The following is a 13,029-nucleotide window of genomic DNA, read 5'->3' as shown; positions in this document are numbered from 1 at the left end:
TTCAGTTGAAAATATGTTATATACAAATGATAGGTGTACATAGTTGAGAAACTGATTAGGCTGGAAAATAAAACACAAATAGACTTTTTATAGGCAAGAATTTGCGCTTGGAGCTCTTGCATTTGTAGACTTTCTCAGGAAAATCTTATTTGATCCTCTCTCAGTAATCTGCCATCATATTTTCATCCCATCGCCCTTGATAACGATCTTCCGTGGTTCTGAGGTTTTGGTGGAAGCGATCACCTTGTTCACTTACATCTCCAAGATTTTCAGGGAATTGATCAAGGTGACTTATGCAGAAAATGGAGTTTATCACTCATGTTACACCCAAGATAATGGGAAGCTGACAACATATTATTTACAATAATTTCATTGTCATCTGCTTTTCTGTTTCCAAAAAAAAATCTTTTTTATGATTGCTACGAATGACAGCCATGCTGCTCTTTCCTTGTCATTCATCTTTGCGACAAATTCCTCATCACGTACAAAGGTACGAATCTGGAGTCCGCTAAGCACACATGCTTTCAGTTTCTCAAATAACAAACCAAGAAATGCAGATACTGTATATTGAAAACAATAACTACCTGGTGGTTACCGCCCGTTGACGAGGGACAACAATCCCGAAACTAGTTCGAGCGTATCACTCAGGCTTGCGAGGAAGGGATGGCCTCCCTTTGCAAATACTCCAAGGACACAGATATTGTGTCTAAAGCCAGCTAGAGACGAAGATCTCTTGGGGCTATAAAGCTACAGTAACACCCTCTCCCCAATGTGGTTAGCCATGATAAGATGGCTTCTATACTTTACATTATCGAGCGAATGCTGTTTCAATCTCATTCTGAGATTTAATTAACTATCAGTTCTATATTTAAGAGATGAGGAATTATGTACATTATTTACATTCGACGGATATTTGTCCTCATCTTGTTTGTTGTTAATACGTTTTGGCTCCACAGCCTTTTTCAGGTGCCTTGGGGGGAAATTTCGAACTCATTCCTAAAGTATTTTTCGATGTTGTTGTTGTTGTTGTTATTATTGTGAATGATCCAATTGCCAGCCAAGAAAAAATTATTTTCGTACCATTCCATATAAAGCTGGACTTGATGAAGCAATTCACTAAGGTATTGAATGCTGATAGTTAATACATTATTATTACATGTATTATTACATATGGCGTAGTGGTTAAGAGCGCGGGTTACTAACCCCAAGATTTCGAATTCGATTCCAAGCAGTGACCCGAACAACAACAACAACAACAACAACAACAGCAACATCGAAAAATACCTTAGGAATGAGAACCCAGGTTCGAAATTTCCTCAAGACACCTGAAGAAAGCTGGAGAGTATATCAACCGAAACGTTGTGACAACAACAAACAAGATGAGAACAAATATCCATCAAATGTAAATAATGTATTAAATATCAGCATTCAATACCTTAATGAATTGCTTCATCAAGTCCAGCTTTATATGGAATGGTACGAAAATAATTCTTTCTTGGCTGGCAATTGGATCATTCACAATATTTGGCATGCCTGCTTCCAGAATCTCACCAAAGGGCCACGTCTTCTGAATCTAGTATTTCTCTCAAACTCAGCTGTCTTACATGCATAGATAACAAGGATACTTTGTGAAACCTTGCTGTTGGCCAAGGAGGAAAATGACCATTTTCAAGTCTACACAAATGGTCTAGTTGTGCTGATGACATTTTAGTTGGTCAAGAGCCATTTTTATGTCATATTCTTCTTGCAAACGCACCGAGTGACCATTTGGGACAGCTCTATAAACATTGCCATTGTGTAGGAGAACACACATTAGGCTGCGCTTAGAACTATCATGAAATAGTTGCCAGTCAATTGAGCTGTACAAGAATATTCCTAACTCCTGGAGAAGACCGGGAATATCGTGGCAGTGAACAAAGTGTTTCTCTTCTGAAAAAAAAATGACAAAAAAATCTAGTTTCGTTTTCAAAAACAAGAGACTTTGCAGTTTGGTCTAGTAGATATTTTTCTTGCAGCCTGGATATTAGAACTTCAGTTGTCTTGGAGAATCCCAAATCACGCACTAAATCATTCATTTCTGTTTGGCTAAACTGTTGAGGATTTGATTTTTTCGGTGCCATAAGAGAAACCTTGGATTTCTGAAGTAATTTTTTGATCTTAGTTATCATCTTCGTACTCTTCTTTTCTAGCTTCGTCTTCGGAAGAGGTAAACCCAAGGAAAACTGGAGTTGGGAATGTCTCTGAGTGCGTAACAGGTCTAATTCCAGAAGGAATATTGGGATAAGATATTTTATGACTATTTTTTTTGTCGATTTCTTTTGTGTTGATCATACAAAAATAAGTCATTTGTATGGTCCCTGCGATTCTGTTCACTGTCCACCGCTTCTGATTTCTTCGGGATGGCAATAAAATTAACTCAGGTCTTCTGGAAATTTCCCATCATCATAGATGTTGTTTATTACATCTATCAGTTTTCTAATTTCAAATTCCTCTAATGCTTTCGTTATCTCAATGACAATTCCGTCTAGCCCAGCAACTTTGTTTTGGGGGCTTTTTTTTTTGTTCGTCATTTTGATAGCTATCTGCACTTCAGATGTCAGGATGTTTGGACCCTAATTAGAGTCAGGAAAACTAGGCAAAATTGCTCTCTCAGCGTGAAATAAATCTCCTGTACACTCTGTCCAACTATTCAATACGTCAATCTTCTCAACCAGTGTGGTACCAAACTTTACTCTGATACATTCGGAGTTTGAGCATCTTGACTTTTTGCCAGAGATCTCATTTATCTTCTGATATATTTTGTATCAAATCAGAAATTACCTCTCAGTTTCTTCACACTGTCAATCCAGTCACGTCGTCTCGAGCTTCCTTCTACTTCTGTTTAATCAGTCTGTCCAGTTCCCTATATTCTTTGGATTTCCTGTTCCTGATCTTCTTTCTTTTACTCATCATTGAAAAGATCTCCTCAGTCATTTATCTGTTTTTGATTTTATTCGTTTTATATGGCAGGATTTCCTGGTCTGTTTCTCTTTAAGTGTTTCTCATTACTTCCCAGGTAATCTCCTTGTCATTATCAATCAACTGATTATATCCGTTCTTTACACCTCCGGTTTATTCAACCGCCCGTATTTTGTGGAACTTGTTCTCTTCAACTTCTTTAATTTACATTGGTGTATGCATACTGCTGGTACATGGTCACTCTCACAATCTTCTCCTTGATACGTTTTTGCATGTTTCACTGATCTTTTAAATTTGTCATTGATGGGGATATATCCAATCTGGTTTCTCGAGCTGTCACCAGGGCCCTTCCATGTACAAATTCTTTAGGATGCTCCTTAAATCATGTTTTTGTAATAATCATATTCTTTGCCTCACACCACCGTATCCATCTCTCACGTCACTCATTTTTCTTGCCAATTCCTTTCAGACCATCTGCTTTGCCGTCCTATCCATGACCCACCTTTACATTCAAATCTCCCATGATGATATTAATTTGCACTGAGATTTGGCTTCTTCAAAGGTCTCATAGAAGGCATCAATATCTTCTCTGTTATCTGCTGGGGGTGCATAAACATCTATGATGAAGATGTTAAGTGGATGTTAAGTTTGACCGGCAGGACTCTTTCACTTACTGCCAAGACACATTTCGCCATAACAGGATCTAAAAGTAGTCCTACTCCATTTTGATGTTTGTTACCACTTGTATAAATCATCTTGAAATCATCAATGACGAAGTCACCATTATTCAGCCATCTTGTTTTATTTTTGCCCAAGATGTTGATATTTAATCTCATCATTTTTTGCTTAACATGTTAAGCTTGCTACTTTGATATAAAGTTCTCACATTCCAGGTTTCAACTCTGCTGGTACTTCTGTTGCTAACAGTAGTTTGCTGACAGTCGGGACCCATCTGTTTGCTGACAGTCGGGACCCTACTGGGCGAGGAGCCGTCCTCATTAGACAGACAAGCCTCCCTTCACATTGTTATCTTCCAGCATTGAATTGCGACTATTCATTATCGTCCTTGGGAATAGTGAAGAGGTTTTCCATTGCCTTCTTCATTGCAGAATGACGGCTGCCTCTAGGGTTACCAGAATGTTCGTCACTTAATCATGATCTGCCGATCTCCATCACTCAAGGATCATCCACTGAGATACTTGTACTCCGCTGTTGCTGTCCCGTGCAGGACATGGCAAGGCCTATTTAAAGCTAAATTCGCCCTACCACAGCAATGTCCTTGCGAATATACTGTTTTTAACGACCCCATTGATGCCACACCCAAACAACATTCAGCCCCCTGTTACTGCTATAGTTCCCTTTTCAGTTACATTTTGCAACACGCAGAGGATATGTGGGAGGTATCCTAAAAAATTTGTCATGACTTCTGTCGTCATTGCTCCTCAAAGATTTTTTTTTAATAAAGGCAATAAAAATGATCAGTCAACCTATCTGTGTTTAGCAATTCAAATAATGTTGTGTAAATATAGGTCACTAAAGAATAACAATGTAATCATGGCATTAGCAAGGAAAATAGTGACACAAAGTGTAGACGTTTCACTAGCAACTTATTACAGAGAAAGTAAAGTCATTTATAGGAAGAATAAAGACGGACGGACGGATAGACAGAAGTAAAAAAAATGTTATGGGTTTATTTTTGTTTGTTTTTTCAACCATCCTTCAGTATAATTGTTCTTCATTCTTTGTATATGTATTTTATCATTGGACAGACTGCAATGGCCTTCGAAGACTCAGTCTGAAGACAAATGACCAGTTGATGTCGGAAGTGGTCAGTTAATTACATATTTTCTGGAGAAAACTAATCAAAGAAACAATTAAAAATAGCAATGATAAAACAAAGTAAATTTATTAGTTCTTTAAACGTGTAAATCAGGGGAAATATTAACAGTGTTTGAGAATGTTGGACAAAATGTTTGTGATATTTAAGTACAGACTTTTATGTTTCGAGTTCAAGTCTCGCCATATGAACTTTTCTTCCCATGGCCCCTCTGGATCAAATAAGGTCACCAGTCAAGTTATATTATTATAATACATCCTGGACATGAATGGAATTTTAGCAGAAAACAGCAACTGGTCAGCTGATCATAGAATCCTTTCTGAAAATAATGTAACAGCAAAACAAATCTTTAAAAATAAACAAATAATACACGTCATTGATTGGTTGAAATTACCGAAATACGACAATTTTAACAAGAAATAACTTCCGAAATACAGAATGTTTTCAACAACGCCAAGAGTAAACGATGTTTTATGTGACACATTCTACTTGTATACGAAGTTCGAAATTGCTTAGTTACAAGATATTATTTTTTAAATCTGTCAGTCAAAAGGTAAAGATCCCAGAACCTAACTCGGCCACCAGCATCTCATATCTTTCATTCGATGGCTTACGTGATAATTAGTAACACCACACCCTCGTGACATAAGCATTGCATGAGTGTGCTTAAACAATAATGATGATAAAATAACACAAAGTATTCTGTCTTATATCTGTATAAGCTGTGTGAAGATGCGTAGCCTAGTGATTAGCGTTGGGCTCACAATTATAAGGTCACTGGTTCGATTCCTACACTGGGCTACGCTTTGTGTGCTTGAGCAGACACTGCGTTTATTCCAGTCTACTTATTTGAAACGGGTACCAACTGTCGGCGGAGGTAAAGAATACGTACACCACCTGTAACAAAAACCCTAACCCTAAACATCGATTGTGCGTAATCTTTACTTTGGCCCCAACTGTCTGCTAGTGCTGTCCTTTCATATCCTAGATCAGGCCTGGCCAACTCGAATTACATTGAGGGCCAATTTAATCACAGAAAGTTTTTTTGTGGGCCGTATACTCTTTGCTCTTTCTCTTTTACTTGTTTCAGTCATTTGACTGCGGCCATGCTGGAGCGCCGCCTTCAGTCGAGCAACTCGACCCCGGGACTTATTCCTTGTAAGCCCAGTACTTATTCTATCGGTCTCTTTTGCCGAACCGCTAAGAGTCGGGGACATAAACACACCAGCATCGGTTGTCAAGTAATGCTAGGGGGACAAACACAGACACGCAAACATACACGCACACACATATATATATATATACATATATACGACAGGCTTCTTTCAGTTTCCGTCTACCAAATCCACTCACAAGGCTTTGGTCGGCCCGAGGCTATAGTAGAAGACACTTGCCCAAGGTGCCACGCAGTGGGACTGAACCCGGAACCATGTGGTTGGTAAACAAGCTACTTACCACACAGCCACTCCTAGAATTGAAAGCATTTTGCTTTCTCAGAGTCTATTATGAATGAATGATCGTTGAGTCAACATGAAATATTGTTGCAAAAACAGTAGAATCCTTCTTTTTATTTTTCATTACAATCTTTAATTTTTGATAAAATTTTAAATGTTTGTTTGGATCATTTCGGTTTGAACGGCAGTTTTTTCTAGCGGTGTCATATGAAATTGTCACCCATAATTATGACCCTAGTATCGATCTATTGCATTTCAATCTGTTTTAGGTTTAGAGTTAGGGTTAAGGTGGGGGAAGGGTATCTTTTTTTTCTTCACAAATGTAAATAAACCCAATCTGTTTCTTAAACGAGGGACATGTTCATACGGCACAGAATGTTGTTTACCTCAATGGACGTCATTGATTGGTTGAAACTGCAGAAACTGAAGAAAAAAACAACAAGTATCTTACAAACCATAGAATTTTCTCAATAAAGCCTAGAGAAAAAGATGTTTTATAAACACATTCTACCAGTATACGAAGTTTAAAATTTTTTTAGTTACCTAGAAATTATGTTAAAAACTGCCGTTCAAACCGAAATGATCCGTTTGTTTAAATAAACCCATTTCAAGAAAGTATCAAGTGAACCACGAGATAAAAGTCTGCGGCCCTCAGGTTGGTCAACCCTACCCTAAATATTCCACTAGGACTAAGATGAGAAGATAGAGAAAGTGATGCGACATTATGCATAACTAAAGCATGTTACCAAGTCCTAATGAGCGACGTCTATGAAATCTTTGTATCCGGGCTCCTTCGAACAAACGTGACAACTGACAACAAACATTCAAATTAAGTCGAAAAGAAGTAAGGAGAACCAAGATATTCGTTACGTTTTCACGGTGGCAGAAACGTTAGCACGCCGGGCGAAATGTGCAGCCGTATTTCGTCTGTCGTTACGTTGTGAGTTCAAATTCCGCCGAGGTCAACTTTGCCTTTCATCCTTTCGGGATCGATAAATTAAGTACCAGTTACGCACTGGGGTCGATGTAATCCACTTAATCCGTTTGTCCTCTCTGTGTTTAGCCCCTTGTGGGTAGTAAAGAAATAGGTATTTTGACATTTTTTTCCAGCTATTTCTCATTACTTCCCACTGATTCATCATCACTCGGCTGAGTGTGTATGTTAAAAAAACAAGCCTAAATGACATTTAAAAATACAAAAAACATTTAATACCATCACAAAAAAGTTATCATACACAAAATATTTATCACATACACTCACATTATCGAAAAATATATCATATTATGGTAATATGTGCAAATGTCCCGTGTGACTTAAAAGATAACAAGTGTCGTCAGGGTGGGGTGATAATCGTTCAATAATAAAACTGTTATTGTTTCTTTAACTTGTTGGAAGATGGTGGGTGTCTTTTGAAGCGACTCTTTTGTTAAGATTCGGCTGTCCAAAAGTTAATTGTTGTTCTCTTCCAGCCTTCAAAAAAAAAAAAAAGAAAAAAACACTGTACTGTCCTGTTACCTTCGGAAAAATGAAATTGGCATTACAGCTGTCTATTCTTAAAAACTGTCGGAATTCCTATCTTAAGTAAGAAACAATCGTTTTGGTAGCTGGTTGTTGTTCAACCCTAGGCCAACTTTGAACAGGTCAGATGGTCACAGCATAGTTGGGTTATGTCACTTAAAGAGAAAAGGCTATATTTCTAATGCGTCCTTTCCCTCGGTGAGACGGTAAGGGGTGATTTGAGTGATATTTGGCGTCTATTTCTACTGACTCCCCCGTTGATACAAGATTAACTTTGGGGGCATTATTTTGCTTGCGTCTGGTTTAAAATTGTTGTTAGATTGTTGATAGAAAAGTAGAGGCGAATAAATATGACAAACTGGCACAATGAGAGAGTGAGTAAAGAAGGGGAGGATTGAGAGGAGGTGATATAGAACTAACAAAAAAAACCAGAAAATCAGGAACGAATGCAATGAGAAAATAAAAGCAAAACGAGGAAGATAAAAAGAAAGAATAGTGTGAGAAAGAGAGGATAGAAAGACGATCAAGGAAAAGTGAGAGGAGAATGGAAAATGGAATGATAGGAGAGAAAGAGTGAGAAGGTAATGAGGAAATAAGGAGTGGGGGAAAAATAAGGATAGCTCAGGAGAGGGAAATGTAGGAGAGATAAGGAGAGTTAGGAAAAGTGAGAAAGAAAGAGAGAGGAGAAACTTGAAAGACACGAGAAGTAGCAGAGGAAGATATTTGAGGAGAGAGGGAGAAGTTGAACATTTAGGTATAAGCATAAGCATAAGAATTGTAGTGAGGGAGAAGCAGAAAAAGAGAGCGGTAAGGAAAACAAGTAAAATAGAGATAAGAAGGTTATGTTCAATAGAAAATTAAGAGAAAGAATAAGCGGGGAGGTTAATGTAATAAGGATGAGGGGTGAAGAGGAAAAGAAAGCCACAGAAAATACTTGTATTGGAATGAGGCGTAAAACGTGAGAGAGAAGAGGACGAATATAGGGTGACAAAGATAAAAAGTTAGTGAGAGAGAGAGAAAGTAAGGAAAGCGCGCGCGATCGAAACGGAGAGAGTGAAAGAGAGAGAGAGAGAAAGTTCGGCGTGACTACTTTTACTTCCGTGGACTCTACAGCGACAGGACGTTATTACTTCTCCTCGTTATTGTTGATTATATTGTTATTTACGTGCCTTCTTCAAATCTTTCCTTATCTTGTGTCCCTTAAGTGACTTTGTACAACCAGAAAGAATTTTTTCATAACCCAGTTGCCTCCTCGGTAAGTCACATTGTAGTTCTTGCATTTATTCAGTAAACTTTCATTGGCAATCACACTTGGATCAAGTTTCTTTCTGATGATAATTCGACTACAGTTTTTATTGTGTCTAGATCAGTCTTATGATTGTAGTTGTTGTTTAGTCCTACACTCAGCTCTTTTAACATATGTATGCGTTCTTTCACAAGTTTCCAACATTGCTATGTGGCTGTGCTCGGGCACCGTTTTAAATGCATTTACTCGATATCGTCACACCAGTACTTAGTCTATTTTAAATGTTTGTGTGTGTGTGTGTGACGGAGTTTCTAAACTTTCAGTTCACAAAATTCCATCTACTTAAGATTACAATAGAAGACATATCTGTACGCAGTGGAGTCGAACCCTAAATTACATGGTTGCATGCTTGCTCCCAAAATTTAAGGCAGAACAAAACTTTTCGGACCCTGGTATGGGGTTCTGATTTAGGGCGATGGTAAAGAATATGTACACCACCCGTTTTCGGCGTAACAAAAACCCTAACTCTAACCCCTGACCATAAATACTGGGTGTGCGTATTCTTTACTTTCGCCCTGATTTAGATACTCTCAAGCCCTTCCATGGCTCTTCGGGTCAAGAACTGATGTATTGGTTGGTCCTGTCGCTAACCACCACTGCGTTATGTATGTGTACATGTTTGTAAAAGTGTGTATTTGGATGTTTCTATCGAGGACAAATAGCCAAGTGGTTAAAAAATTCGCTTCCTGGTCCCGAGGTTGCCAATCGTCTTGGTTGGACGGAAACTGTAGAAGTTCGTGGGGGTAGATTGTACCTTTAATTCAATTGGCATGCTTTGTCCCGTTGATTCTGCTTAAGGCTTACATTAAAGGGGTACATGTGTCTGTGAAATACTAAAAGATTGCGTAGTTGAGTTGATCCAACAACTAAATACTCATCATCTCTTTCTCAGTCAGTGTACCAGTATGTTATGTCACTATACCACTCCCATTTTCCCCATTCTTTTCCGTTTAAATTTTGCACATATCAAAATATATTGAGACTAATAAAACACACACATTTTATCATCAACAAAACTACAATATTTATATATATAAACAACAAAATACACCACCACTGGACACGAGAAAAAATCCTGGATTTATGGCAAGAGAGATTAAAGAAAAAAAATTCTTGGAAATAACAAACAATTATTTTTTACTTGCTTGCATTCCTAGTTTCTGAAATTTATGTAAACGTGTGAAAGAAAAAAAATATTTATACATTCTTATTGTTAGAATTACAAATACTTCATATTTAGGCATTTTTTCATATTTTTATATTGTATTCATTCATACATACAAAATGTGTGTTGAAAGAAAAAAAAAAAAGCAACTGCCAAAAGATCACCCGAGAATAATATACGCATGAATGACGACAACATAAAATTTAGACACTGTTGGATGGCTTCGTTTGAATAACAATTAAAATAATTATGGTTTCTAACATTGGTACAAGTTCACAACTTGGGAGAATGCAAAGTATGTCGTCCCAGTACATTCTACTCGGTTTGAGCCTTCAGTCAAAATGTTTACCTACGACTTCTTTACGTTCTGAGTTCAATAATGCGGTCAATAGACTAAATTACCAGTCAAGTACTTAAATCGATATTTCGTTTTACCTCCGCCAACTCGAACTCAAGCACAAAATGAAATCAAAACACCCTGAAGCACTATCAAAACAAAAAGACGTTAAATTTTGTAAACAACAGATATACTTGTTAATGGTTTGTAATTGTATATTTAACATGCATATATAATATTGATTCGATAGTGTAAATATAGTCATGCTGGAGTACCGCATAGAAAGTTTTAGTCGATCAAACGGAACCTTGTACTGTTAAGTCTAATATTAGTTTCTTTTTGCCCGATCAGTCATAACTAAGAGGACGTAAACAAATTTGTAATTTTTTACAGGTGCACCCCACCTGTTGTGAAGGAGTGAGAAAAAAAGGGGGGGAATGATACAGGCACACACACATACACACACATACACACACACATTGATAGACAATTTAAGATTTCGTTTAGGTACGATACAAATAACTAGTTGTTAGAACTCAGTATACATATGCTTTAGAGTAAAGTGTTAAGCAATTATAGAGCGGCGTAATATTAATTAATAAATGACGAGGGAACAGGTGTCAGGTTAGCTTACAACTGTTTCTGGTATGAGAGCTGAGTGCTTGTACAACATCCTATAGCTTCCTCGGAACCATTAAAATGAATCGATCCCCTCTCTTTCTTTCTCCTCTCTCTCTCTCTCTCTCTCTCATCTCTCCCTCTCTCTTTCTCTCTCTGTCTCTGGGTGTGATTGGAATAAAAAAAAAATGACAGACCCCAGAAAGGGTGGAAGTCGGTGCTCTTTTACTCTTTTACTTGTTTCAGTCATTTGACTGCGGCCATGCTGGAGCACCGCCTTTAGTCGAGCAAATCGACACCGGGACTTATTCTTTGTAAGCCCAGTACTTATTCTATCGGTCTCTTTTTGCCGAACCGCTCAGTGACGGGGACGTAAACACACCAGCATCCGTTGTCAAGCAATGCTAGGGGGACAAATACAGACACACAAACACACACACACATATATATATATACATATATACGACAGGCTTCTTTCAGTTTCCGTCTACCAAATCCACCCACAAGGCTTTGGTCGGCCGAGGGCTATAGTAGAAGACACTTGCCCAAGGTGCTACGCAGTGGGACTGAACCCGGAACCATGTGGTTGGTAAGCAAGCTACTTACCACACAGCCACTCCTGCTAGAAGGAACTGAATTCAAACAAATAGTAAAAGTATTTTTTTAGATCCTCTTTTGAAGTATTGGCAAACTCAAAATAAAGACTTTTTGCTAAGTTACTCAAATGCAGTATAAACAATAGTATATATAACAAAAAAAAAAACTTACACAGAAAAAGTGGAAATTCACAGACTGGAATCGAACCTCACATCAGACACAGACCGTAAGAGGTCTTCCCCCATTAATTTTAAGCTACGATAGCAACTTTATAAAAAGACTTGATGTAAAATAGTTTCTTACATCAAAGTTTAGTTTAAAACGCCGTCCCTCATCAAAGTTGAGCACAACATGATTTGAGCTCCGGACGTAGAAGGGATGTAAATATCTTCTACCAATTCTGTCCATATAAAAATGAATAAATAAAATCCATAAACTGAGTTACATCAACTTAAAACTGTGAAAAATAAGTCCTGTTCCTAACAAGTGCCTCTTATCAATTTATATATAATAGGCAGGGTATTTTTGAAGAAGTGGGATTGAAAGACAGTATTGCTTATCTTCAGCCCAGATCTAATCTTAACCTATTCAAAGATATGCAACTGCAATTGTGCACTTTTCCTATAGATCTCATATCTAGGACTATATTATTTCATGTATACTTCCTTTTTTAAGACAGTTTGAAGTGATTCGAGGGATACTGTAGTTGTATCTCTGTGTTTAAGGCATACATTAACCACTGATTATGATTGTGTATATACATTTATTCATGATCGGCACTGGTAGTTTTGTAGAAAATAAAGGATACAAGTGGTAACAATAAAGTTACTAATGTCAGTTTGATATATCAATGAAAAAAGAAGTTCTATGAAACCATTCTGATTTACCGAATTCTGATTTTCAGAATTGAAACCAACGCCATAGGGTGTGGAAAGAAACTCGGGGAGAGCATAACAGCAGATGGTCCTCAGAGGAGAAACCCCCTTTAGGCAAGCGTTTCGGCCCTTAACTCCTGACACTCTAGGTGGGGTTGGGCCACATCCGAGTTATGACTCCTGAATGTCCTCCACCTGCTGTCTGTTTTAGTACGCCCTAGGTGGGATTGGTTTCTCTGGTTTCTAGCGCTGCTGTGAGGTGTGCCGGGTACACTGGCGAGTGATTGGACTAGAACTACAGTATTAAGGATGGTGGGGTGGGGTGGGGGGGAAATAGTTTTCATAACAATCTGAATACACCAA

The 13,029-nt window shown here is 37.9% G+C and overlaps 1 protein-coding gene across 1 annotated transcript in view; it reads left to right on the top strand.

The window, feature by feature from the left end:
- The first annotated feature begins 8,543 nt into the window (after positions 1 to 8,543).
- LOC115218386 (tyrosine-protein kinase TXK) overlaps positions 8,544 to 13,029 on the top strand; it is a 156,400-nt gene continuing 151,914 nt past the window's right edge. The window contains exon 1 of the mRNA XM_029788167.2: positions 8,544 to 9,023. The gene's annotated coding sequence lies outside the window, so the exon portion shown is untranslated. The remainder of the gene's footprint in view (positions 9,024 to 13,029) is intronic.

Source organism: Octopus sinensis, linkage group LG13 (assembly GCF_006345805.1).
Source record: "Octopus sinensis linkage group LG13, ASM634580v1, whole genome shotgun sequence".
NCBI lineage: Eukaryota > Metazoa > Mollusca > Cephalopoda > Octopoda > Octopodidae > Octopus > Octopus sinensis.
Note: the sequence above shows the minus strand (reverse complement) of the source record. Positions and strands in the feature narration are given on the sequence as shown.